At 40.2% G+C, this 26,732-nt stretch overlaps 1 non-coding gene across 1 annotated transcript; it reads right to left on the reverse strand.

Moving 5' to 3' along the window:
- Nucleotides 1-2,776: 2,776 nt before the first annotated feature.
- On the reverse strand, nt 2,777-2,880 carry LOC112774622 (small nucleolar RNA R71). The gene has a single exon (XR_003189099.1). It is a non-coding gene; the product is annotated as a small nucleolar RNA R71 (small nucleolar RNA).
- Between the last annotated feature and the right edge of the window lie 23,852 nt (nt 2,881-26,732).

Consider the following 26,732-nt stretch of genomic DNA (forward strand, 5'->3'; position numbering starts at 1 on the left):
CCAAAATCATGAAAGCTGAGGAAAGGGTGAAAGTGGCGTTTAACCTCCAGTTTAACCTTAAACTGGAAGTTAAACGCCAGAAATGGGAAATGCACCAGGGAGCCATTTCCACGTTTAAGCTCCAGTTTAACCTTAAACTGGAGCTTAAACGTGTTCGACCAAGTTTTCTCCTCCAGGGTTACTTTCTCCATTTCCACGTTTAAGCTCCAGTTTAACCTTAAACTAGAGCTTAAACGTGTTCGACCTCCAGGGGTTGCTTTTTCCGCTTCCACGTTTAAGCTCCAGTTTAACCTTAAACTGGAGCTTAAACGTGTTCGACACCTCCAGGGCTACCTTTCTCCGCTTCCACGTTTAAGCTCCAGTTTAACCTTAAACTGGAGCTTAAACGTATTCGACCTCCAGGGCTGCCTTTCCTATCTCCACGTTTAAGCTTTAGTTTAACCTTAAACTGAAGCTTAAACGTGTTCGACTACGTTACCCTCCAGGGCTGCCTTCTTCCATTTCCACGTTTAAGCTTCAGTTTAACCTTAAACTGAAGCTTAAACGTGCTCCCACAAAAGGCATCACTGGAAGTGTCTGGCGTTTAAGCTGCAGTTTAAGCTTAAACTGCAACTTAAACGCCACTCTTGGAAAAGGTTTCTGGGCCAAAAATATTGCAGTTTAAGTTAGCATTTGAGCACAAACATTAACTTAAACTTACTCTGGTATGAAACCCAATTGAATATCATGGTTTATGGGATTGGGCCTGAAGGATTGATGAGTCTGGAATTTCAATTTGTTGAGTCATGTGTCATTACTTGATTATCACTAAGTTGGCTCAATGAATGTTACAGAATGTGGATCAGCAGCCTCATCAAGATTATGGATCATAAACCCAAAGCAAAAGGAAAGCAGGGAGAGGCCTCAAAGCCCAAGAAACACAACAGAAGCTCAATATAGAAAGTGTATAAATAGGATAGAATTTAAGTTAGGAAAAAAGACTTTTACCTTTTCATTTTGCTAGTTTTCATACCTTTGTAATTGAATTCAGAGCTATGACTCACTAAACCCCCTTTCATTGGGTTAGGGAGCTCTATTGTAATTCAATGAATCAATAATAGTTTATCTTCTTCTTCAATCTTTTCTCTTGAATTTTGTTAGAAAGCTTCTCGATCTAATTCCATTGGGTAGTTGTCTTGGGAAAGAAACTACCCATAATTGGAATCCTTCGGAACCTTGGGAAAGGAATGGAGGATTCATGCTAGAGAAGCTTTCTCACAGTGAATTGGATTGGGGTTTGGATGGATATTGTGACATGTAATCCTACCAAATTGTGGTTCATGAAACTGTGTGGTATAATCAGTGATCGAGCATCATCTCTTCTTATGAACATTTAAACCAAGGGATTGGGAATTTGTTTGTTTTTAGAGAGAATTGGTGAGCCAAGGGATTGGGATCCAATCATATAAGATTGCCAAGCAAAATTCAATGAACGCATTGGTTGAGGAAGAGATAAACATGTTTTGATTCGGAGATCTCAATATCTCCTATAACCCAATGAATTCCCCATCTCCGATTTCCACTTTCTCTTTACATTCTGCAACTCAATTCATGCAATCACCCCCATTCCCTTTTAATTTCAGCAATTTAGCTTCTGCTCTTTAATTCATGCAATTTAAGATTCCGCCATTTCAATTTCTTGTCATTTACGTTTCCCGCCAATTTTACATTCCGCAATTCTCATCTAATTCTTGATTCCGCTCAACTAGACACACTTCTAATCCGAATTGCTCATTCAACCAATCCTTGTGGGATTCGACCTCACTCTATTGTGAGTTTTTACTTGACGATAACCGGTGCACTTGCCGGAAGGACTTTTGCCTATCGTGCAATTTCCTAAATCGTGGCATAACTAGTTTATGCACATCAGGTTTATGGCGCCGTTGCCGGGGATTGGTTTTCGATTGACAATTCTCAAATTGGAAGTTAACTAGATTGAGCATTTTTCTTGCTTTGTTAATTCAGTTCAAGTTACTTGTTGAATTCTTAATTTCTGCACTCTGTTACATGCTTTCTTTCTTTATGCCTTTAAATTCAAGCAACTAACTCACTGACTCACTAACTATTTGAATTAATTCCTCAACTACTCTAACCATACTCTTCCATTAACCAAGAGTATTTCATTTGTTTGTTGCCTGTGCTGTGTTCTTGTATGACAGGTAGGAGAGGAGAGACATCAACTCCTCCATATACCGAACCAGAGAGGACCCTTCATAGACTTAGAAGGGAAGCAAGAGGGAAGAGAGTACTGGGAGAAGAAGAATCTGAAGGAGAATCTGAGGACAATTTTGAGGAAGCTCTAGATCTCAACATGGATAGAGAAGTTCACAACCATGAGAGAGCTGATGGAAACAATGCCATTCCCGAGAGGAGGGTTCTTAGTTCATACATAAACCCAACCTCTGGGAATTGTGGTAGCAGCATTCAGAAACCACCCATTCAGGCCAACAATTTTGAACTCAAACCACAGCTAATATCACTTGTGGAGAATCATTGTTCATTTGGTGGGAGTGCTAATGAAGATCCAAACCAACATCTCACAAAATTCCTGAGAATTTGCGACACTGTGAAGTCCAATGGAGTCTAGGAAGATACCTATAAACTGCTCTTGTTCCCATATTCACTTAGGGACAAGGCAGCTAAGTGGCTGGAATCATTCCCAAGGGGGAGCCTAACAACCTGGGATGAGGTGGAAAGCAAGTTTCTGGCACGTTTCTACCCCCCACAAAAGGTCAATAGGCTTCGATCTGAGGTTCAGACTTTTAGACAACAAGATGGTGAAACTCTCTACGAGGCATGGGAGAGATTCAAGGACTTGACAAGGAAATGCCCACCAGACATGTTCCATGACTGGGTGCAATTGCATATTTTCTATGATGGACTTTCTTATGAATCAAGGAAGGCTGTAGACCATTCATCAGGAGGTTCATTGAATAGGAAAAAGACTGTGGAAGAAGCCATTGAAGTGATTGAGATAGTGGCTGAGAATGAGTACTACTATGCTTCAGAGAGACACAACACTAAGGGAGTCATGGAGCTGAACCATGTTGATACAATTTTAGCCCAAAACAAGGTGTTTGCCAAGCAACTAGCAGAGCTCACCAGGAAATTAGAAACAAAGCAAGTGGCTGCAATACACACACAAGATCAAGAGGAAGAAAGCACTGAAGGAGGTGATTGGGAAGAGGCCAACTATGTGGGAAACCAACAAAGGCAATCATATGATCCACATTCCAACACTTACAATCCAGGATGGAAAAACCACCCAAACTTTGGGTGGGGGAACCAATAAACCCAACCACAAAACCACAAACCTTACAACCACAACCAACATAACAATTCCACATACCAAAACTCCAACCAAAGATCATACCAAGCCACACAAAACACTTACTCCCAACCATCATATCATGGCCAAAATAATCAACCTACCCAACCTAATCCGAACCAACAATTTCAAGATCAATTAAACAGGATAGAAGGAGTGCTTGCAAACATGGGTCAGGACATAAGTGAGTTGAAAAACTTTAGGGATGATGTGAGATCTACCTTAAGGAACCATGGTGAAAAACTCAAGAGGATGGAGTCTCAAGTAGGAGAGCTATCTCAACAGGCCCCCAAGTCAACTGCAGTGTTCCCTAGTGACACAGAAAAGAATCCTAAAGGGGAACAAAAGAGAGTGAGATGGGAAGAATGCAAGGCCATCACCACATTGAAGGAAGTCTCAGAAGAAGAAGGAATCAGACCCTCAGAACAGGAGCCAGAAATCTTGAAGGAAGGTGTGGAAGAAGCTAAGCAGGAAGGTGAAATTGAACAAGCCAAGGAACTGCAAACAGGCATGCTGGAAACATACCAACCAAAAGCACCATTTCCTCAGAGGTTAGGAGGAGGTGAAAAAGGGAAAACCTATTCAAGGTTTTTAGAGACATTTAAGTCTCTCCATATCAATATTCCCTTCCTTGAGATCCTCCAGCAGATGCCTACACATATCAAGTATTTAAAGGAATTGCTGAGCAAGAAAAGAGTTTTGAAGGGAGGACAAACTGTAATAATGAACAAAGAGTGCAGTGCCCTCATCAAGAAGGACATAGTCTCTAAGAAAACAGACCCAGGAAGTTTTCATATCCCCTGCATCATAGGGGAAACAAAAATTGACAAAGGATTCTGTGATCTAGGAGCTAGCATAAATGTGATGCCTCTGACTCTTATGAAGAGGCTACAACTGAATGAGGTGAGATCCACTGATGTAATCATACAACTGGCTGACAAAACTCAGAAGCAAGCTGAAGGGGTAGTTGAAAATGTGCTGGTGAAAGTGGGAAATTATTTCCTCCCCACAGACTTTGTCATTTTGGACATGGAGGAAAGCTACCTACACCCTATCATTCTGGGAAGGCCATTTCTAGCCACCACTAGAGCGCTCATAGATGTAGAACAAGGAGAGCTAATTTTGAGAATACATGATGAACAGCTCAATTTCAATATTTTCAAACCTGCATCTGAGCCTGAATCAGAACCTGAAAAGCCTAAGGATGATAGTAGCCATCTGTGTTTGGAGGAAAACAATCCAGCAGCTGAAATTCTGAAACAGTCCTTGGAAGGCAAACAAGAATTGCAAGAGTTAAAGCCACAAGAATCAATAGAAACAGATCAAAAAGATCCTCATGGCATAAGGGTCAATGAAGAAATCCTCAAGAGAAAGGGAAGAATTGTAAAGAAATTGCCAAGAGGGTGGAGAAACAAGAAAATTCCCACTGAAGGTTTCTCTCCGGGAGATAAAGTGATATCAAGTCATTATTTGCCAATTCCACCTGGCCTTAAAACCATTCCTTCCCAGCTCCCTCAAGTGTTCACAATCAGGAAAGTTCTTTCTATGGAACATTTAGAAGTCATGAAGGAATCAAATGGGGACGTTTTCATAGTGAGAGGAGAAGACATCAAGCACTACAATCCACCCTAACAAGGGACAACCGTCAAGCTAGTGACGTTAAAGAAGCGCTTCATGGGAGGCAACCCATGTTTTAGTATCCTTACTCTTTATTGTTTTGCTTCGCATCTAATAAAGCATGGTTTCTTATGCATGAACTTGAATCCTCAGGACAACTGTTGATAAAGTGCACTAAACATTGCATGTAAATTACAATTGGTCTCTAAGTTTGGTGTGCCTGAAGGCACTCCCAAATCTTATTCAAATTGTATTCATTCTTTCATTCAAGATGCACGACCAAACATGAAGTTTGGTGTTCCTTTTGAACACAGTTAATGAAAAGCAAGAAGATCCTCTGGATTTAGAAATTCATGACAAGTATACCATTTGCATGTTTTAATACTTTGATTTCAATTACTTTAGGTAGTGAAATTGTTTAGGATCAAAGAGCCAAAGTGACTATGATTTATTAGAATTATGCACATTCATTAAGGACAACCAACATGATTTCATGTCATCAGGAGACATTACCAAACACTAAGTTTGGTGTCCAGTAATAAGTGTGCATACATACAAAGGTCACGGCTATAAGCTCAGGAAGTCAATCATTGATTTACAATTCAAAAGAAGGAAAAACATGTACAAGTACTATTCATTATTCACATGACCAAAAAAAAAAAATGATAGCAAATTTGTTTGTTTGTGCAGGTACAAAAGGAAGGATAAGAATGGAGGAAAAAGACAAGGGGAGAGGTACGGTGCTTGGTCAAAAAGGAAGTTCACAAGTCTTTGAAACTAACACATGGGAAAAGGAAGTTCTGCATGAAAAGATAGCTACATGTACAACCTAATGCACTCAGAATACTTCCAAGAAAATGAAAAGCAATTCGTCCTTTTCCCTAATTCATATATTTACCATCAAGCCACCCTTCACAAATCACCCTAGCCGTCCATTTTTCACTTACGGGCACTATAAAGAACCACTTGGGGAACGAGTTCCACACCACCAAATCTCCTTCATGCACATTTTCTTTCATCATAGCATAACTATCTCTTGCCGAAAACAACCTCACCACACTTCCAACAACACTTCTTGCTTCACCTTGTCAACTTTAGCTTGTCACTTACCAAAACTAAAGAACCAATGGCAGCCTCATCTAGCCACAAAAGAAGAAAAGACAAGCAGCCAATGGAGGAGAACAGGGAATTCGATGCATGGAGATACAAATCAGTTTTCCATGAGATTCAAGCTGAATGGATGAGACCTAAAACGGTACTAGCTGAGGTTCCCTTTGACCTTGAAAAGGATGAGTTCCCAGGTGTTTGGGAGAAGATAAAAAAGAGGAAGTGGGAGCTCCTGACTAAGCCAATCACTAGAATCAACATCAACCTGGTGAAAGAGTTTTATGCAAATGCAGTGAGGGAGGATTCAACCTTGAAACCCACATACAAAAGCTATGTGAGAGGGGTGGAAGTTGACTTCAGCCCCAAGGCAATCATGAAAACTCTTGGCCTGAAAAACATACATTTCAGCCAAGCAAGTTATGAGGAAAGGATGATAGGAGAACCTGACTATACGACTATTGCTGAAGACCTTTGTGCCATCAGAGCTGAATGGGTGAGAAAAACAAGAGGGGCTCCAAGAGTCTTGAGAAGAGGAGACCTAACACCTGAAGCTAAAGGGTGGTATGCAATAGTTAGGAGATCCATCCTACCCACTGCAAACTCTTCAGAAATAGTCCCTAAAAGAGCCATCTTGCTACATTGCATTATGGTGGGAGGGGAGATCAAAGTTCATAAACTCATTGCTGAACAGATATAAGAGCTTAGTGAGAAAAGTGATCCTGAATCCTGGCTCCACTTCCCTAGCACCATCATTAGACTATGCATCGATGCCCAAGTACCACTTGAAGATGAAAGACCTAATTGGCTACATCCTGGAATGGCCATAACTGCGTACAGAATGACTCTTGGCCCAATTGCTCCAAGACATACAAAGAGAAGAAATGAAGAAGGGCAACAAGCAGAAGCAGAGCAAGAAGCAGAGCAAGAAGGACAAGAGGGAGAAGAAGGAGAAGAAGAACAAGAAGAGCAAGGAATTCCAGAAAGAAGACAACAAATTCCCAGAGACCCCATGGATATGAGCAGAATGCAGGAAATCATAGAAGGAATGTCTCAACAATACATGAGGTCTCAGGAGAGACAAGAGGACTTTCATCTAAAAATGATGGATATGCAAAGGAACTTTGAATCAAGATTCTTAGATCTGCAAAGGGAACAGAATTTACAATTACAGGAATCCTTCAGCCACATATGCCAACACCAAGATGCCAATGTCTTGGCAATCAAGGAAGCCACCACTTTACAGAATGCAAGATACTCAGTTCAAGCTAATTACAACATCGGTTCTCAAATCAAGCTTAACTACATAGGGGAACATTTACACAAGATGGACCCAGCATTCCCAGCTTTTGATGAGTATTTCAAAGGGAGGAAAGAAGGAGAAATAAACAAGGCAATGATCCTTGAAAAAGGAGTGGAAGAAACAATGAAAAAGGCTGGATTCTGGAAAAAGCTCATAAGAAAAGACAAAGGAAGAGCAAGTGGTCAAAAAGAGGTAGAAAGCAAGAAGAAGCAGGATCCCAAGAATCAAGAAGAACCAAGCAATAAATGAGAGGTGGTATCGTTCCTTAATAATCAAATGATAATTGGTGAATTGTCTTTATGAGCTTTCTTTCATTATAAGTCATTTAAGTTTTATGTGAAGTTTCTAGTATGTTTGTCTGTTTATTGCTTTGAATAAAGTGAATGCCTAGATGTTTGGATATAACTTCACCTTCTTAAACAAATGCTTGCCATGCTTGTTCTGTTTCCAAAAATAAAAGAAAAGTTTGAACAAAAGTAACTTGGCTCAATTAGTGACAAATCAAGTAGAATTAAGTGGTGGTATGCATGCTTGATTGTTTAGTCAGATCACTGGAAATAGAGTGTAGAATTATCATTTTTTTGTGTAGAAATTGAAAACTGTCTATGGATCTTGATGAATAAATGTCTTTGGCCATGAAAAAGAAAGAAAAAGAAGAAGAAAAAGCCACTGAAAAAGGGCAACCAAAAAGCAAAAAAAAAAAAAAAATTGAGAAAATAAGCTAGGCACCAATGGTTTGAACTTCTGAGACAAATGCCTGTGGTGTTTATGTATTAAGGATATGCTTGGATGAATAGGTTCTGAGGAGTGTTTCAACACTTGGTAACTTGGGTTAACTAACCCGGGATTATCAACCAAAAGTCCATTATCAAGAGCAACCTAAATACAAAACACTTAGTCACACAAAGAGGTGCTGGGCACCAATGTCTCAAGAAGAAATGTGAACTAAAATGCCTGCAGTGGATATGTGTAGTGCACTGATAAGAAAAAGAAAATGCCAAAGGCGTGTGCAACACATGACACTAAGCAAACAAGGAGCAAAGGAGCTCAAAGAAAAAGAAAAGAAAAACAAAGAAGAGAAAAGTGCCAAGGACATAAGAATAACAAGAGGCCATAGCAGTGTTTGATGAATGCAATGAAAAAGTGATAATCTTACCTGATAAGAATGAAAAAGTGATGCTGCAACTTTCTGCATAAAACCCTTCTGATGAACTTCAAGTGCTTACTAATATAGCCAATGTAATTGCTTTCTGTTTCATACTTTCTTCTCAAATAACTCAGGACTTGCTTAGGGACAAGCAAGTATTAAGTTTGGTGTTGTGATGCCAAGGCATCTTAGGCGAGTTTCACTAGCATTTTTCTGTTAGTTTTAGTTGTTTTATGCACTTTCTTGAGCTTAAAGTAACCAAGAATGGTTAAATGAATAACAAAGCAATGAACCATCCAAACAGTATGATTTTTATGCAAATTTCATGAGTTTTTAGTTATATTACTTGAATGCTATGAATGGAAGATTCTCATGAAAATTTGCAAGACTTTGATGCAGTTGTTTGGATGATTTCAGGAAAGAAGAGGCTAGGCAAGGAAGCAACAAAAATCAATAAAGGAAGCTTGAATATCACATGTGGAGTTTAAGTTCCAGTTTAAGCTTAAACTGGAACTTAAACGGCCAAAATCATGAAAGCTGAGGAAAGGGTGAAAGTGGCGTTTAACCTCCAGTTTAACCTTAAACTGGAAGTTAAACGCCAGAAATGGGAAATGCACCAGGGAGCCATTTCCACGTTTAAGCTCTAGTTTAACCTTAAACTGGAGCTTAAACGTGTTCGACCAAGTTTTCTCCTCCAGGGTTACTTTCTCCATTTCCACGTTTAAGCTCCAGTTTAACCTTAAACTGGAGCTTAAACGTGTTCGACCACCAGGGGTTGCTTTCTCCGCTTCCACGTTTAAGCTCCAGTTTAACCTTAAACTGGAGCTTAAATGTGTTCGACACCTCCAGGGCTACCTTTCTCCGCTTCCACGTTTAAGCTCCAGTTTAACCTTAAGCTGGAGCTTAAACGTATTCGACCTCCAGGGCTGCCTTTCCTATCTCCACGTTTAAGCTTCAGTTTAACCTTAAACTGAAGCTTAAACGTGTTCGACTACGTTACCCTCCAGGGCTGCCTTCTTCCATTTCCACGTTTAAGCTTCAGTTTAACCTTAAACTGAAGCTTAAACGTGCTCCCACAAAAGGCATCACTGGAAGTGTCTGGCGTTTAAGCTGCAGTTTAAGCTTAAACTGCAACTTAAACGCCACTCTTGGAAAAGGTTTCTGGGCCAAAAATATTGCAGTTTAAGTTAGCATTTGAGCACAAACATTAACTTAAACTTACTCTGGTATGAAACCCAATTGAATATCATGGTTTATGGGATTGGGCCTGAAGGATTGATGAGTCTGGAATTTCAATTTGTTGAGTCATGTGTCATTACTTGATTATCACTAAGTTGGCTCAATGAATGTTACAGAATGTGGATCAGCAGCCTCATCAAGATTATGGATCATAAACCCAAAGCAAAAGGAAAGCAGGGAGAGGCCTCAAAGCCCAAGAAACACAACAGAAGCTCAATATAGAAAGTGTATAAATAGGATAGAATTTAAGTTAGGAAAAAAGACTTTTACCTTTTCATTTTGCTAGTTTTCATACCTTTGTAATTGAATTCAGAGCTATGACTCACTAAACCCCCTTTCATTGGGTTAGGGAGCTCTATTGTAATTCAATGAATCAATAATAGTTTATCTTCTTCTTCAATCTTTTCTCTTGAATTTTGTTAGAAAGCTTCTCGATCTAATTCCATTGGGTAGTTGTCTTGGGAAAGAAACTACCCATAATTGGAATCCTTCGGAACCTTGGGAAAGGAATGGAGGATTCATGCTAGAGAAGCTTTCTCACAGTGAATTGGATTGGGGTTTGGATGGATATTGTGACATGTAATCCTACCAAATTGTGGTTCATGAAACTGTGTGGTATAATCAGTGATCGAGCATCATCTCTTCTTATGAACATTTAAACCAAGGGATTGGGAATTTGTTTGTTTTTAGAGAGAATTGGTGAGCCAAGGGATTGGGATCCAATCATATAAGATTGCCAAGCAAAATTCAATGAACGCATTGGTTGAGGAAGAGATAAACATGTTTTGATTCGGAGATCTCAATATCTCCTATAACCCAATGAATTCCCCATCTCCGATTTCCACTTTCTCTTTACATTCTGCAACTCAATTCATGCAATCACCCCCATTCCCTTTTAATTTCAGCAATTTAGCTTCTGCTCTTTAATTCATGCAATTTAAGATTCCGCCATTTCAATTTCTTGTCATTTACGTTTCCCGCCAATTTTACATTCCGCAATTCTCATCTAATTCTTGATTCCACTCAACTAGACACACTTCTAATCCGAATTGCTCATTCAACCAATCCTTGTGGGATTCGACCTCACTCTATTGTGAGTTTTTACTTGACGATAACCGGTGCACTTGCCGGAAGGAATTTTGCCGATCGTGCAATTTCCTAAATCGTGGCATAACTAGTTTATGCGCATCAAGTTGGAGGAGAAAAGCTTGCGCCAATGTTTGCCTCAAGCTTTTTGGCAAACGTTGGCGCCACACTTGCACACCCTGGAGGAGAAAAGCTTGCGCCAACGTTTGCCTCAAGCTTTTTGGCAAACGTTGGCGCCACACATATACACGAGGGGATCAACGTTTGGCCTAAAGTTTGACCTCAAACTTTAGCCCAAACGTTGGTAGCAGCAAATGAGGGCAGCTGGTATAAAAAGTTTGAGTAAAAGTTTGCCTCAAACTTTTACTCAAGCTTTTATGATTCTTGGCCCGGTTCACAATGGGTTTCTCTCCAACTCCAAGAGCAATCAATAGAGTCCTTTATCAACCCAATTCCATCAAGAGCAAAGGCCCAATTCAAGGCTTGAAGACCATTTGAAGAAAGTGTATAAATAGCTTAGGATTTAAGTTTTAAGGGAGCTTTTCCTTTTACTTTTGCTGAGTAGTTTTTGGAGAGCTTTTGGTTTTGAGTTGTTTGGAGTTTCTGAGTTTCGGAGTAGGAGAATTGAATTCTCTTCCTCTTAGTTTTCTTGTTTTCAATTTCAATTACATTTGTCTTGGATCTTGGGTTGGAGAATTGAAGGAATTCTGTTTCAATCTTATCCTGAGATCTCTCTGTTTTCTTTACTGCATAATTGAATTTAAATTTCTGTTCATTATCTCTTCTTCTACTCATTGTGCTATTTACTTTTCTCTATTTCTTGCAATTGAATTCTACATTTGGATCTAGGAAGGCATTGAGATCTAGACTCGGTTATCTAGTCTCTTGGGTCCTGAGATCTGGAGTTTGCATTTTAAATTCTCTGTTTAAAGCTTTTCAAGTTCATTTACATTTCCATTTTAGATCCGGTTCAATTCAAGTCACCTTCTACTTGTCTGATTAATGTAGTTTACTTTTCCTTGTTTAAATTCTGCAAATCCACTTCCCAATTCCCTTTACAATTCAAGCCATTTACATTTCTTGCACTTTAAGATTCTGCAATTTACATTTCTTGCATTCTAAGTTTCTGCCATTTACTTTCTTGCTCTTTAAGATTCAGCACATTTACCTTCTCTGCTCTTTAATTTACTGCAATTGTCCCTCTCCCTTTTAATTTCATGCAATTTAGCTTCTGTCGAATACAAACCACTCAAATCAACTCTTGATTCGCTTGACTAAATCAACCACTAAACTAAAATTGCTCAATCCTTCAATCCCTGTGGGATCGACCTCACTCCCGTGAGTTTTATTACTTGATGCGACCCGGTGCACTTGCCGGTTAGATTTGGGTGTTTGGGATTCGTTTTTCATTTTCCGAAAATATACATCAAGTTTTTGGCGCCGTTGCCGGGGATTGAAATAGATTGACAATGATTAAATGAAGTGGAGATCTAGATCTAGCATTTTTATTTTTTATTTTTTGTTTCTCAATCTTTGGACTAACCCACTAACTGTTTGAAATTTTGCTTGAGCTAACTAAATTTCATTCTAGCAATAGATTGAAGTGTTACTGGTGGTGTTTCTTTTGTTTTGTTTGTATGTCAGGTACAGGGAGATCCACTCCTGTTTTATCTGAAACTGACCAGAGAACTCTTAGAAGGATAAGAAGAGCTGAAAGAGGGAAAAATATTGTTGGAGAGGAAGAATCTGAGGAAGAATATCACGAGATGGAAGGAGATCCATCTAATCCAGGAGGAGGGGTTAACAATAACCCACAACAGAGGAGAGTACTGGCCTCCTATACTTTTGCAAATGCTAGACATTGTGGAAGCAGCATTCTCACCCCTAATGTCAATGCAAATAACTTTGAACTGAAGCCACAACTCATCACATTGGTCCAAAACAACTGCTCGTTTAGGGGAGGACCATTGGAGGATCCAAATCAACATTTATCCACTTTCTTGAGAATTTGTGACACAGTTAAAAGCAATGGAGTGCACCCTGACATATACAAGCTGTTGTTATTCCCATTCTCTCTCAGGGACAAGACCACTCAATGGCTAGAGACATTTCCGAAGGAAAGCATTAACACATGGGATGATTTGGTGAGCAAGTTTCTTGCCAAGTTTTACCCCCCTCAAAGGATCATCAGGTTGAAGACTGAGGTGCAGACATTCACGCAATTGGATGCTGAAAATCTGTATGAAGCATGGGAGAGATATAAGGCCCTGCTGAGGAAATGTCCACCAGAAATGTTCACTGAGTGGGACAAGCTACAGAACTTCTATGAAGGACTCACTATAAAGGCTCAAGAAGCACTTGATCACTCAGCTGGAGGATCATTGCAACTGATGAAAACTGCAGAAGAAGCTCAAAATCTTATTAACATGGTGGCTAATAATCAGTATTTCTTTGCGCATCAAAGGCAACGCCAACCATCACAAAGGAGAGGAGTAATGGAGCTAGAAGGAGTGGACTCAATCTTAGCTCAAAACAAAATGATGCAGCAACAAATTCAACAACAGTTTGAACAAATGGCCAAAAGGATTGATAGCCTTCAAGTAGCAGCTGTAAACACAAGCCAACCATCAACTGTATGGGTGCAGAATGAAGAAAGCCAAGAAGAGCAACAACAGGAGCAAGTGCAGTACATGCATAACCAAAACTCTGGACAGAATGAAGTGTATGGTGACACATACAATCCATCCTGGAAGAACCACCCAAACCTCAGGTGGGGAGATAATCACAACCAGAACCAACAACCATGGCAGAGGAACTCAAACCAAAACACTTTAAGAAACAACCAAAACTACAACCAGCAGCAAACAAACCAAAACCCTTACAGAAAACCTCAAAACAACTACCCCAACCCCAACCATTACCAATCCAATAACCAACCCACCAACCAAAATGCCTACCATCCACCATCCACATCTCACAACCCACCACAAGCATCACCTGAATCTCAAAGACTCACTAACTTGGAAACTTTGATAGACAAAATGTGGAAACACCAGGAAATGACAACCAAGAACCATGAAGCCTCCATGAAGAGCCTAGAGAGGCAGATTGGGCAAATCTCCAAGCAGATTTCTATTGAGAGACCTTCAAGCTCACTGCCGAGTGACACAATCCCAAATCCTAAGGAAGAATGCAAGGCGATATAATTAAGGAGTGGGAGAACATTGATGAGCAACAATGACACTACAAAGAAGCAAGCAGAGAGCAGCAAAAGACCAATAGAAGATGAAAAGCAAACAAAGGCAGATGAAGCCAAGGATCAAGTTGTGATGCCAAACAAGAGCACTGAGAAACTCAAAGAGAAGAACAACCAACCACACAGTTCAAAAGAAGTGATTCAGGGACATCAGCAAGTAGGAAAGAGCATCACACCTCCACTGCCATATCCCCAGAGGTTCAACAAAGAGACTAAGGACCAACATTTTCACAAATTCCTTGAGACTTTCAAAAAGCTGGAGATCAATATTCCCTTGGCTGAAGCACTTGAGAAAATGCCTCTGTATGCCAAGTTTTTGAAGGAGCTTATCAGCAAGAAAAGAAGTTGGGACGAGAAAGAGACCATACTGCTTACTGAGGAATGCAGGGCTTTGATTCAAAAAGGGCTTCCTCCTAAGCTTGAAGACCCTGGGAGCTTCTTGCTGCCTTGCACCATTGGGGAATTAACCATCACTAAGGCAATGTGCGATCTAGGAGCAAGTATTAACTTAATTCCCTCCTCTTTGGTGAAAAAGCTGCGTATAGAGGAAGTTAAACCGGTACAGATGTCTCTAGAGCTGGTAGATAAGTCAATGGTATACCCCAGAGGTGTAATTGAAAACCTTCTAGTCAAGGTGGACAAATTCATATACCCTGTAGATTTTGTGGTTCTAGATTCAGATGAGGATGAAAGTGACTCCATCATACTTGGGAGACCGTTCTTGGCCACTGCCAGGGCTATCATAGACGTAGAGCAAGGAGAATTAACTCTCAGAATGCATGATAAGACCAGCAATGATGATGAGGAAGAGGACAGCAAGTAAACTCCAAAAGGTTGTATTATTCATTATCAGATATTGCTGTAATTGAAAGTTATACTATACCCCTATCTGTCCTTCTGTCTAGTATAGTTTTTCTGCAATTCAATAATCAAGATGCTTGATTATTTACAACACTATACTCTCCAAAATTTGTTTGCACTCAATATTTCAAAAATGCATCACATGAAAGTTCTTAGAAAAGAAGGATTGAGGAATTAAACAATTTTGAGGCAAGCAAAAGATTAGGAGAAGTGGTGGTTCTGGTTATGTGATTATGCATTGAGGTTGCATGCTTATGAAAACTTGTATGGGAGCTCATAGGCGGGACATAGAGTTCAAAGAAGTGTTGTGGAGATTCTCAAATATTTATTGATCCAAGAAGCAGCAAACAAAACAAAAGAAAATAAAGAAAATACAAAAACAAAAAGAACATGGCCCAAGGCTCTGAGCATCAATTACTAGGCAGAAAAGAAGAAAGAAACAAGAACTCAAAGAGTTGTTATCCTAGTAAATGCTTGTGGTCGAATTATGTCAAAGAGAGAGGCTTCAGTAAGTAAATCCTTAGGGGTGCTTTAACACCTAATACCTTAAAACCAACTGGTTTAGGAGTACTGATTGAAAGCTTACCTAAAAAGCCGCTTTGAGACATGACACTTAGAGTCAAAGCCAAAACACAAGAATCATAAGCTGCTTCAAGGTGATTACCTATAAAGAGATCTCGATGATATCATTTGGATGAAAGTCCTAGGACCTAAGACCCCCAATATGTGAGGACTAGTAAGCACTGAAGCCCTTGCATGAGCATATAATTTAGAGTTCACCCCACTGTTTCTTAATCACTTCACTCACAGGACCTTACAAGTTATTCTTCAATCCGTCTTAATTAAAAGAACCTTTGAGCATAATCCCTTTCTTGCTTGGGGACAAGCAAGCTTTAAGTTTGGTGTTGTGATGACAAGGCATCTTAGCCTATTTTCACTAGTCTTTTTCTTTTGTTTTCAATTGATTTTATGCACTTTCTTAAGCCATAAGCAAGCCAATTGGGTAGATTTCCATGTTTCCTTTGATTCAATCAACCATGGATGAATTAATGCACTTTCATGAGATTTTGTGCTATAATTGTCATATATTATGAAAGAAACACAATCTCATGATTTGGGGCATAGCTTTGATTGTTTTGATTGATTGATGATAGGTGAAAAGAGTTTTGAAGAAGGTTGAAGAAAGAAGGAATGGCTAGGAGCAAGAGAGAACAAAAAGCTTGAGCCAAAGTTTGCCTCAAACTTTAGCTCAAACTTTTGGAAGAATTGAAAACACCCCAGAGAAAAAAAAGCTTGAGCCAAAGTTTGCCTCAAACTTTAGCTCAAACTTTTGGAAGAGTTAAAAACACCCTGGAGAAAAAAGCTTGAGCCAACGTTTGCCTCAAACTTTTTGGCAAACGTTGGCATCACAAAACCAACACCCTGGAGGAGAAAAGCTTGCGCCAACGTTTGCCTCAAGCTTTTTGGCAAACGTTGGCGCCACACTTGCACACCCTGGAGGAGAAAAGCTTGCGCCAACGTTTGCCTCAAGCTTTTTGGCAAACGTTGGCGCCACACATATACACGAGGGGATCAACGTTTGGCCTAAAGTTTGACCTCAAACTTTAGCCCAAACGTTGGTAGCAGCAAATGAGGGCAGCTGGTATAAAAAGTTTGAGTAAAAGTTTGCCTCAAACTTTTACTCAAGCTTTTATGATTCTTGGCCCGGTTCACAATGGGTTTCTCTCCAACTCCAAGAGCAATCAACAGAGTCCTTTATCAACCCAATTCCATCAAGAGCAAAGGCCCAATTCAAGGCTTGAAGACCATTTGAAGAAAGTGTATAAATAGCTTAGGATTTAAGTTTTAAGGGAGCTTTTCCTTTTACTTTTGCTGAGTAGTTTTTGGAGAGCTTTTGGTTTTAAGTTGTTTGGAGTTTCTGAGTTTCGGAGTAGGAGAATTGAATTCTCTTCCTCTTAGTTTTCTTGTTTTCAATTTCAATTACATTTGTCTTGGATCTTGGGTTGGAGAATTGAAGGAATTCTGTTTCAATCTCATCCTGAGATCTCTCTGTTTTCTTTACTGCATAATTGAATTTAAATTTCTGTTCATTATCTCTTCTTCTACTCATTTTGCTATTTACTTTTCTCTATTTCTTGCAATTGAATTCTACATTTGGATCTAGGAAGGCATTGAGATCTAGACTCGGTTATCTAGTCTCTTGGGTCCTGAGATCTGGAGTTTGCATTTTAAATTCTCTGTTTAAAGCTTTTCAAGTTCATTTATATTTCCATTTTAGATCCGGTTCAATTCAAGTCACCTTCTACTTGTCTGATTAATGCAGTTTACTTTTCCTTGTTTAAATTCTGCAAATCCACTTCCCAATTCCCTTTACAATTCAAGCCATTTACATTTCTTGCACTTTAAGATTCTGCAATTTACATTTCTTGCGTTCTAAGTTTCTGCCATTTACTTTCTTGCTCTTTAAGATTCAGCACATTTACCTTCTCTGCTCTTTAATTTACTGCAATTGTCCCTCTCCCTTTTAATTTCATGCAATTTAGCTTCTGTCGAATACAAACCACTCAAATCAACTCTTGATTCGCTTGACTAAATCAACCACTAAACTAAAATTGCTCAATCCTTCAATCCCTGTGGGATCGACCTCACTCCCGTGAGTTTTATTACTTGATGCGACCCGGTGCACTTGTCGGTTAGTTTTGTGTGTTTGGGATTCGTTTTTCGTTTTCCGAAAATACACGTCAGGACCGACGTGATGAAGTCGGCCCGGAACAAAAGTTATAAAAAGTAATCCCTAAAAGAGACCTGACAAAGGTCCAAAAAAGAGGATTACTAGAAATAATTTAGAAGGGACCGACGTGATGAATCGGCCCGGAACAAAAGTTATAAAAAGTAATCCCTAAAAGAGACCTGACAAAGGTCCAAAAAAGAGGATTACTAGAAATAACTTAGAAGGGACCGACATGATGAAGTCGGCCCAAACCAAAAAAGTTATAAAAAAGTAATCCATAAAAGAGACCTGACCAATGTCCAAGAAAATGGATTACTAGAAATAACTTAGAAGGAACCGACATGACAAAGTCGGCCCAAACCAAAAAAGTTATAAAAAAGTAATCCATAGAAGAGACCTGACTAAGGTCCAAGAAAATGGATTACTAGAAATAACTTAGAAGGAACTGACATGATGAAGTCGGCCCAACCAAGATGTCAAAAGTTAAAGGTAAATCCATGGAAGAGACCTAACAAAGGTCCAAACAAAATGGATTACTAGAAATAACTTCAGGCCGAGATGAAGAAGTCGGCCGACAGAAGGCATACAAGTTGGATCGAGAAATCCATGACCTCAAAAGAATCAAGCTACAAGTATGAAAGTACGAAGGCAATCAAAAGAGGTCGGACAACAAGGCTCCAACACTCCCAAAGACCTAAAAGGTGTCAGATAGGTGCAGACAAGCATATCACACAAGAAACAAGGTTATAATAATAACAGGACTCAAGAGGCCACCTGAAGTCAACCCCAAAGAGCCTGAAAAACTACCTTTGTTTTTCCAAAAATAAAGTTGCTAACAGAGAAGCAACTAAAAGTATCCAGCAGTTAGAAACCACAAATTACAAAATATAAAAAGTTCAAAGCCCACAAGCCGGGCTATATAGAAAAACACCAAGAAATAATTATTGAGGATCCAAAGATTTCTCAGTTGCAGCATCACGGGGTGAAGGAGGGCGAGTCTGAAGAGGCACCGTATCTACCGTCCCATCATCCCGGTTCAAGATCTGACAATCAGGATCCGACTCGGGATGACCACCTGCATGAGTTGAAGAAGTCGGCGCAATGGAGACTTTGGCAGAAGGCACAGGAGGAGGGTCGACATCATCATCATAATCATCATCAGGATCATCAGGGACGATCTTACCATCTTTTACGATGTTGTCCAAGCTGAAGAGAGTAAGGTCTAGCTCGGGTGCAAGAACTCGAACTTGATCCTTCAAATTCTCATAAGCAGCATTTACACTCCCTACAAGATGACCCTGGAGCTCGGCGTAATCAGTTCGGGCAGACACCAAATCCTCTCTAAGACCCATCATCTCCCTGTAGGTTGTGACATAACTCTCCTTGTGCTTCAAAGCCATATCTTCAGACAACTTGGTAGAAGCCGCCAAAGCAATAGCCCGAGTCTTCTACCCCTCCAACTCTTTCTCCAACTTGGCCACTTTCACCTCGAGCTCTTCCTTCAAACCCTTCATCCGGTCGAACTCCAACTTAGCTTCCTCCATAAAGGCCTTTTGTAGCATGAATGGGAAGATCCTGGGCAGTGCGATATAAAGTCGCCCCCATGTGTGCCATCTTGATGCTGCTCTGAGTAATAAAATCCAGATGGCGAAGAAGAGAAACATCGTCAGTAGGGATGGCACCATAAGGACCAATTTACTGGTCCACAAACTTGACAGCATCGAAGTCAGGGGCATCAAGGTTAAAAGGCTCAGCTGTTTTCTGTTTTTTTGGAAGAGGAGCGCTGGCAGGAGAAGAGGTAGCAGCAGAGGTCTGTGGAGGATCGACCAAATGAACCCGAGGGGTAGGAATCATCCTCCTCAGTCCAGGAGAGCTCGGTACCGATGGCTTCGGCAAAGCATGAGAGGATCCTTCCCCAGCCACCTTGGCCGAGATGTTTAGGGCCGCAGTCGCCTTTCTCGCCATTTTAAAGGCCTTCATGGAATCATTGTTTTTAACCATCTCTGAAAAAATACAACAAAAACCCAGTTACAAATTGGAAGAAAAAGAACAAGCTCGACAAAAATAAAACAAAACGAAAAATAAGTCAACCACTACCCAGCTCAGCTCGGAGAAGTGAGGGATCCCCTAAAAACCTTTTAGTGTCAAGATAAAGAGGTTGTCCCCAGTTCTCCTCCAACACATTAACAAAGGCCTGTTCGACCTCGTCCAACATCTCCCACGAATACCTCGACACCACAACATTCTTTTGCCACTCTAAAGGAAAGGCGGGCTCGTCATTCTCATCCAGAAAAAAGGGGCGAGCTCCTTCAACAGCTCGAACCTTAAAGAAATAATTCCTGAAGTCTCTAAAAGACTCATCATACATCGAAAATACTTTCTTTCCTTGGACAGACCGAAAAGAAACCCAGGAAGCTTTCTTTTTGGCACAAATCCCGAGTTTGGTCAAAACAAAAAGGTAAAGAAAGAGGGTTTGAGAAGGCTTAACATCTAGTTCCTGACACAACAACTAAAAAATCTTAACAAAACCCCATGAATTCGGATGAAGTTGGGATAGAGACACATTGCACAACCACAACAAATTAGTCTCAAAAGGAGTAAAAGGAAAGGTAATGTTCATTTGGCTGAAGAAATAGTCATAGGCATAAAAGAAGGGACGTTCCCCCTGGACCGAAGTAGGGAAACAGACCCTCTCATCAGAATCAGGTGCTACTAGCTCATAATTTTTCTCCTGCTCCCGATTACTACAAATCCTGTGATGTTTTCTCAGCTCCACACAGTACTCAAAATTTACCACAGAAACACACATCAACACGAGGGAGTCCAGCCAGTCCGACATGCCCTCGGGGACTCTGGAAGAGGTCTCGATAATATTTTTGCGAGACGACATAGGTCAACTAAAATCCTACAGTAAGAAAAAGGAAAAGGGGTTACTAATCAAACAGCTCGGGCAAGTCAAAAAGAGTAACTCGGGCATCAATGGATACAACTCGAACTAAAGCATATAAGGGTCAAGAAGTCAGACAAAGCAACAAAAGGAAACCCCAGGACCCCCACCAAAGATCCAGGGGCATCATTTAGAGGCAATTATGGAACAGAGACTCAGGAAAATCTACAAGCCTACATCTCTACACCTCCTAACAAGAAAATAACCCTTTTTCAAAAAAAAGCGACACTCCGACAAGAAAGCCACAAAATTCAAAAAAGCCATCAAAAGAAGTCATCTTTCAACAAAACTACTAAGGAAGCTGTCAACATAAAAACAGATCAAAATCACCAAAAGGCGCAATCCTTTTCCAAAGAATCAAACAGTTTCATCATCCCAAAATTCCAAAAATGGTGACACAAGCTGAGGCAATAACAACATTCAAAACCCTAAAAGCATCAACTATCAGGGAAAGCGCTAAGGGGCATACACAAGGCAAAGGAACTCTAAAAAACATGCACCATAGCGACAATCAAGCATGACAACACAAAGGTTCAAAGCTTTCCAACGTAGATTCAAGCAAGATCAAAACTTTCACAAAAAATAAAACAAAGAAGAAAGAAAAGAAAATACCTGAAAAAGGGACGAGACAATGAACACTGAGAAGATGAAGCAATAGCGAGGCCGAAGGTCACCCTCTGAAAGAACAAAACAGTCACCAACGGTGCCACAAGAAGAAGCACGAAAGCGTAAAAGACGAAGAGTCCCAGGCAAACCAGAAAATAGAAGGGCGAAAAATAGAGTTACAGTGAGCAAGAGAGAAGAAGAAACGGAAGCCAAATCTTTGAGAAAAGTAAAAATTTAAAGTGAAGAAAGGGGGAAAAACAGCAAAGGGAAGAGTTAATGGGTTATTAAAACCCTCGCACATTCCCAAGACAGAAAAATGCGCGTTTCAAAAGAACGAAAGGAATGACTGTTTCAAAAAATCAAGGAAAAACGTTCCGCATTCAAAGGGAAACTCTACAAAGAAGAAGTCGACAAAATGCTCGAGTTCAGCTTCACCAGAGAAGGATCGAAGTCCTAAAACTAAGACTCGACCTCAAAAAAAAGACCGATTTCGAGCAGGGGCACTGTTTATACCATGGGTCGAGCTGTCCGACTCGGAATGTTTAGCGACAAGTCGACCGACCTCTTCAGGTCAGACTATCCGACCTCTTCAAAGAGCTCGGCCAACATCGCCAAAAAAAGCCCAAATAGGGCCCAAACAGAGGAATACGACCCAAAATCCAAAGGCAGCCTAAGCCCATAGAGATAAGGGCGGTTCTCTTGAAGATAAGATGACTTCACTCAAAGATAAGATAACTATCTTATCCCTAGAAGATCACTCTACAAACATTATAAATACACTGGAGCACCCAGGTATAACTCATACTCTGATTCTACTAAAAACCTGCTTAATACCCTTGCTAACTTAAGCATCGGAGTCCCTTGCAGGCACTACCACCCTCCAGTGACAAAGGATCAGCAGCATAGCCAGTCCAACAAGTCGAACACGACAGCTTCGGCTGCCACCCACCAGCCGGACACGTCATCTCCGACCAGTACAGAAAATCTCGTCCGAGATCGACATACAGTTTCAGGTAACCCTCTGCTGCAATCTCCGTTTTAGCCTGGCTAATATGACTTTGTTAGCAGCTTCTGCTTGTCCATTGGCCTAGGGGTGTTCTACGGATGTGAATTGGTGTTTTATGTTTAGATCGGCCACCAACTTTCTGAAGCCTGCATCTGTAAATTGAGTGCCATTGTCTGTGGTTATAGAGTATGGAACCCCAAACCTTGTGACAATGTTTCTATATAGGAATTTTTCACTTCTTTGAGCAGTGGCGTTAGCTAGGGGTTCTGCCTTGATCCATTTTGTGAAATAGTCTACCCCCACTATAAGGAATTTGACTTGTCCTGATCCTTAATGGAAGGGTCCGAGAAGATCGAGTCCCCATTTTGCGAATGGCCAGGGTGAGGTTACGCTGATGAGCTCCTGTGGCGGGGCGATGTGAAAGTTGGCATGCTTCTGACATGGTGGACATGTCTTCATGAATTCTGTTGCTTCTTTTTGTAAGGTCGGCCAATAAAATTCAGCTCGAAGTACTTTCTTGGTGAGTGCCATTGCCCCGAGATGGTTGCCACAGATGCCACTGTGTACTTTTTTTCCAAGAGGGATTATATCCGAATTGTACAACTATATTTTTTAGATTATCGTTCATCATTCGTCTTTACTACTTGAAGTGTCTACATGGGTGGAGTAACACATCTTTTACCTCCCTTTTGGAGTTTTTGAAAGAAGCCATACCTAATTTGAACATTCCCACTTCTTTTAATGCTGTATCAGAATAAGTACATAAATGACTCAGTTTGCCGTATCTGTGGAGAGTCTCGATATAATCAGACTCCTACTACGGATGGCAACAAAGAGGACTTTGCGCTTTCGAATAAAGTTCATAAGGTTGCTGCGAAAACCTTAAGATACTTTCCTTTAATACCAAGGCTTAAAAGGCTTTTTATGTGCCCAAACATAGCAGAGGCGTTGAGGTGGCATGATGAGCAGCGTTTGAAAGACGGTTGCATAAGGCACCCTGCTGATGGCCAAGCATGGAAGAACTTGGACAGTCGGCACCCAAACTTTTCAAAAGAACTACGCAACTTGAGGCTTGGTTTGGCAAGTGACAGTTTTAATCCTTTTCGAACTATGAACGTGTCACATAGCACATGGCCAGTTGTCTTAATGGTGTAAAACTTTCCCCCTTGGATGTCTGATGACAAGTCATCCTAGCCTATTTTAGTTAGTCTTTTTCTTTTGTTTTCATTAGAATTATGCACTTTCTTGAGCTACAAGCAATTTAATTGAGTAGATTTTCATGTTTCCCTTGATTGAATCAACCATATATGAATTCATGCCATTTCATGAGGTTTTATGCTATATTTGTTGCATATTGTGAAAGAATGAATATCTCATGATTTTGAGCATAGCTTTGATGTGTTTGGTTGATTAATTATAGGTGAAGAAAGCTTGGAGAAGGGTTGAAGCAAGAAGGAATAGCTAGGAGTAAAGAGAAGACAATGGAATAAGTGAAATTGAACCAGGAAGCAAGAAGCTGGACCTAAAGTTAGCATCAAACTTTTGCACAAACTTTTGGTTGAAGAGTTAGCCCCAACGTTAGCCCCCTAACTTGGAGGCTAACGTTGGAACTTGAAAATTCTCCCTTGGGCTCCAAAAGTTTGCGCCAACGTTAGCCCCCTAACTTTGAGGCTAACGTTGGCACATGAATTTCTCCCCTGGGCACCAAAAGTTTGCGCCAACGTTAGCCCCCTAACTTTGAGGCTAACGTTGGCACATGAATTTCTCCCCTGGGCACCAACGTTTGCGCCAACATTAGACCCCTAACTTGGAGGCTAACGTTGGCACATGAAAATTCAATGGGGAAGGAGCAAAAGTTTGCGCCAACGTTAGCCCCCTAACTTGGTGGCTAACGTTGGCACCACTAGCACACAAGGCAAGGCCAACGTTAGGGTCAAAGTTAGACCCCTAACGTTGGCACCAACGTCCATACCAGCAGATTGTGCTAGCTGATGAAAAGTTGGAGCCAAAGTTAGACCCCTAACTTTAGCTCCAACTTTTGGTCCAACTTTTGCTAACCTCAAAACCGGTTCAATTGGTTCACTTTGGTTCTTCTCCAAACTTCAAGAGCAATCAACCAAGGCCTCTTTCAACCCAATTCCACCAAGAGCAAAGGCCCAACTCAAGGCTTGAAGATCATTTGAAGAAAGTGTATAAATAGGATAAAATTCAAGTTTTCGGAGAGCTTTCCTTTTGGAATTTTCATAATAGTTTTCGGAGAGCTTTTGTTATTGAGTGAACTTTAATTTCTTTGTCTTGGGGAAGGAGAATTCACTTCTCTTCCTCTTAGTTTTATTGCTTTCTATTTCAATTGCAATTGTCTTGGATCTTGGATTGGAGAATTGAAGAAATTCTGTTTCAATCTCAATCTTGGATCTCTCTGTTTCTTTACTGTTAATTGAATTTCATTTCCGGTTAATTGCTCTTCATCTCTTCTCTTTGCAATTTACAATTCCCTTGCAATTGTTCTTATTGGATCTAGGAAGGCATTGAGATCTAGACTTAGTTTTCTAGTCTCTGGGTCTTGAGATCCAAATCTCCAATTTACATTCTGTTTCTTGCTTTCCATGTTCATTTACTTTTCTGCTATAAGATCCGATCCAATCCCAATCCCCTTTTACTCTTCTGTTTGATGCAATTTAACTTTTCCTTGTTTAATTACTGCAAATCCACGTCCCAATCCCCTTTACATTTCAAGCAATTTACATTCCTTGCACTTTAAGATTCCGCAGTTTACATTTCTTGCATTTTAAGTTTCTGTTATTTAATTTCTTGCTCTTTAAGATTCAGCAATTTATTTCATGTTCTCTTTAATTCCATGCAATTTAATTTCTGCAAATCACAAAACACTCAACCAAACCTTGATTCGCTTGACTAAATTAACCACTAAACTAAAATTGCTCAATCCTTCAATCCCTGTGGGATCGACCTCACTCCCTGTGGGATCGACCTCACTCCCGTGAGTTTTTATTACTTGATGCGACCCGGTGCACTTGCCGGTTAGATTTGTGTTTTGGGAGAAATTTATTTTTCCTCCAAAATACTCGTCCATGAAGTCAGAATATTGCATGCTCTCTTTAATCATACCTGGACCTTGTTCACCAGGAAATAATATTGATATTTTTTTGCAACTATTAATCGAAGAGCTGAAGGAGCTATGGGTGTCAGGGATAGATACATATGATTCTTTTAAGATTGAAACTTTTCAAATGCATGCTGCACTTCTTTGGATAATCAATGATTTTCCAGCGTATGCGATGTTGTTCGGTTGGAGTACGAAAGGAAAGTTAGCTTGCCCTTGTTGTAACCATGATACTTCTTTTTGTTACTTGAAACATAGCCAAAAGACAGTTTACATGGACCATAGGAGATTTTTGCCAGTTAACCATGCATGGAGGTCTAACAAGAGATCTTTTAATGGAATAACAGAATTCAGGGGTCCACCACGGATGTTAATAGGTGAGGAGGTTCTAGGTATGCTAAAGTCAGTAGATAATGCCTCTGGGAAGACGCAAAGCAAAAGTAAAGGCCAATGGAAAAAAAGATCAATCTTTTTTGAGTTACCATATTGGCAGCACTGTATGATCTGGCACAACCTTGATGTAATGCATATTGAAAAAAACATAGTTGACAGTATAATTGGTACCTTATTAGATATTCCTGGAAAGAAAAAGGATCATGCAAAAGCTCTTTATGATCTTAAGGAGATGGGCATTTGAAAGAATCTTCACCCAATAAATACTAAGGATGGAAAAAGAACTAAACTTGCTAGAGCATGCTTCTCCATGTCCAAAGGGGAGAGATCCATTTTTTGTGGTATTTTGAAGAAAACAAAATTGCCTGATGGAAGTGCTTCAAACATTTCTCGTTGTGTACAACAAGAAGAGAGAAAGCTTTACGGTTACAAGATTCATGATGCTCACTTCATGTTGCATTACCTGTTGCAGATACCAATCAAGAGCATTCTTCCAGATGATGTTGCTATTCCTCTAGTGCGCCTGTGTTCCTTTTTTCGTCGGCTATGTCAAAAAGAAATCTCGTTAGAAGAGATTAATATTTTGGAGTCGGAGATTGTAGAGACTTTGTGCTAGTTGGAGAGGATTTTTCCGCCGACCTTTTTTGATATAATAGTTTATTTGCCTATTCATTTAGCTAATGAACTAAGGTTAGGTGGTCCCGTCCAGTTTCGATGGATGTATCCTATTGAGAGATACATGTGCACACTAAAAGGGTATGTATGTAACAGAAGTCATCCAAAAGGATCAATTGCAGAGGGTTATTTGGCTGAAGAGTGTTTAACTTTTTGTTCAAGATATTTGCATGAGGGAGTGAAAACAAGATTCAACAGAATATCTCAGAATAATGATGCAGGCACTTCAACCAAAGATCCTGATTCAAATTTGTTCACAAACAAGGGAAGTCC

This window comes from Arachis hypogaea, chromosome 18 (genome assembly GCF_003086295.3).
Source record: "Arachis hypogaea cultivar Tifrunner chromosome 18, arahy.Tifrunner.gnm2.J5K5, whole genome shotgun sequence".
Classification (NCBI taxonomy): Eukaryota; Viridiplantae; Streptophyta; class Magnoliopsida; order Fabales; family Fabaceae; genus Arachis; species Arachis hypogaea.